This window comes from Mesoplodon bidens, assembly GCF_964165515.1.
Source record: "Mesoplodon bidens genome assembly, chromosome: 8".
NCBI lineage: Eukaryota > Metazoa > Chordata > Mammalia > Artiodactyla > Ziphiidae > Mesoplodon > Mesoplodon bidens.
In genome coordinates this window covers 11,167,301-11,169,864 of record NC_138165.1, presented here as the reverse complement: position 1 = coordinate 11,169,864, position 2,564 = coordinate 11,167,301, and the positions used below count along the sequence as shown (strand labels likewise).

General features: G+C 38.9%; 1 pseudogene across 1 annotated transcript; it reads right to left on the bottom strand.

Moving 5' to 3' along the window:
• Window positions 1-870: 870 nt before the first annotated feature.
• On the bottom strand, window positions 871-1,614 carry LOC308621903 (pyridoxal phosphate phosphatase PHOSPHO2-like; annotated as a pseudogene). The gene has a single exon. The product of its transcript is annotated as a pyridoxal phosphate phosphatase PHOSPHO2-like (transcript).
• Window positions 1,615-2,564: the final 950 nt, after the last annotated feature.

Genomic DNA, 2,564 nt, shown 5'->3' with positions numbered 1-2,564 from the left:
AACATAGTACTGTAAAACTTTCTAGGTCAGTTGATAGTTTGCTAATATCCCTATATGAAACAGTTTCTTAAATGTTGAGTATTCCTACAAATTATGTATTTTATCACTCAATATTTCATTGACAAACAGAAATAACATACTGATTAAATCAGCATTCTGGAGTTATAGTCTGTAATAATGATATAAATTAAAAATACTTGAAGAACATTAATTTGTATTTCATTTCAAAAGGAAAGAGTGAACACTTGGGCAATAGATACTGCATCCCTATCTAAAATTAACTGATTTGGAAGTAGTATATTCTTATGTGAACTAAGCATTAGGCTTAGTTTGAAGATCTGTAAATGCTAGACATACTTCGGAAATAAATGCCAAAGAAAGTAAAATATAAGACTGTTTTCTCTGGGATTAAATTTAAAAATATAATCTACCTATTAACCACCTTTGGTAGACCACTAGTTGCACCTACCTCAATTCTGTACTCTATTTTTTTCCATTTTTCCCAGGCATATGACCATCTGAAATAAAAGCTATATTTTTCATCCTTGCTTGCAGTTAGGTAGGAGCATTGTGACTAAGTGTTGGCTAATGAAATCTAAGTGAGGGTGCAGACTTCTCTCTCACTGTCCTCCGTGCTGGCCAGAATGTTGATGTGAGGGATGGAGCTTGAACAGCAATCTTGGATCATAAATTGGAAGCCAAGTGCTGAGGTTGGTAGAGCAACACAGAAACTTTGAGATACTTAACTCTGAAATTCTTTTAAGTGAGAGGGAAAACTTTTTTCTTTTTTTAAAGCCATTGTTATTTGGGGTTTTAGTTTTATGCTGCTGTATTTAATCTTAATTGATACACATTTCAATTGTTGGCATATTACTCCTTTACTAGAAATTGTAAATGAGAAATTATTTCAACACCTGAAGACCAAGATACAACAGAAGACTCCATAGGCTCAAGATATTGAGACATCCTAGAAAGAGTTTTCTGTAAAGTGTATCTATTCCGTGGCATGGCAATATCATTCTTCTTGAATAAGTTTACTGGACAGACATCTTTTCTTCCATCACATATATAAACAATTCGTGTATACTTCACTCCTCGTTGTGACTTTACCTACAAATTCTACCAAAACTACATTTTTGCAAAGATTTTGGGGGCACCTAGTGCAAGAATGAGCATGATAACTGTCCACAGTGAGATGACCATTGGTATGAAAAGCTGCTGGTTTTGTAAAGACTTTATCAAACACGTCATGAAAATTGGTAGCTTCTAAAACCCAACCTATGAAGACTGAATTTGCATCTGAAATAATGATGCAGTCAAATTTATCCTTGTTCTTTCTTATAAAGTTTAAAAGTCCCACCATCCCTGGAGTGAAATGCATTGATATCATTGCTCTTTTCATGTTATCTTCTCTTACACCTTCATCTCCCAAATACTTAAAGACTCTGCCCATAAATTCTGTCCAAAATCCTTTTTCATAAGAATCTTGTAGTTCAATAGGAAGCTTTTTCTCTGGAGCACATTGTACAATCCAGGTGTCACTATTATCATCTATGATTGTATTGTCAAAGTCAAAAACCAACAAAATTTTCATGGTTCCAGAAACAGATTTGGGTTACCCCAATTTAATATTTCCAAGACAATTAATCTTACTTCAACATGGAGCTTAGGTTAAACAGTCATAACAATCTTCAGTTTTAAACACCAGCCAGTTTCTAACCAACGTTACTCTTACTGTATATGCAAGGGGAAAAGTCTTCTGGTTCCAAGCAAAGGAATGGAGACTTCTTAACTCCAGCATTATTATGATGGACCATCTGATAGAAAACCTTCCCCCCCATGAGGAGGTCTGTGGGTCACACACGCCAAGCCCAGGCCTTGCTCTCCCACACACCTGCCAGGTCCATCCCGAAACCAGGGGTAGGGACCTAGTCGGGTGTCCTTCCCTGGGAGGCACGTGTTGGAGGCTGATGGGAGTGCCAGGCCGGGCCCGGCCGGGCCCCCAGGGCTCATCACTGACCCAGGCCAGAGATTCACAGGCGTTCTGGCCTCAGTGCCACTCCCGCGGACTCTCCTGTTTCGTTTTGTATATAGATTCATTTGTATTATTTTTTAGATTTCACATATAAGTGATATCATATAATATTTGTCTTTGATTTTTTTTTTTTTGGCGGTACACGGGCCTCTCACTGTTGTGGCCTCTCCCGTCGCGGAGCACAGGCTCCGGACGCACAGGCTCAGCGGCCATGGCTCACAGGCCTAGCCGCTCCGCGGCATGTGGGATCCTCCCGGACCGGGGCACGAACCCGTGTCCCCTGCATCGGCAGGCGGACTCTCAACCACTGCACCACCAGGGAAGCCCTGTCTTTGATTTATTTTACTTAGTACAATAAGGTCCATCCATATTGCTGCAAATGTCAGTATTTCATTCTTTTTTATGACTGAGTAATATTCCAGTGTGTGTGTGTGTGTGTGTGTGTGTGTGTGTGTGTGTATATATATATATATATATATATATATATATACACACACACACATATATATGATATATATACCATATCTTC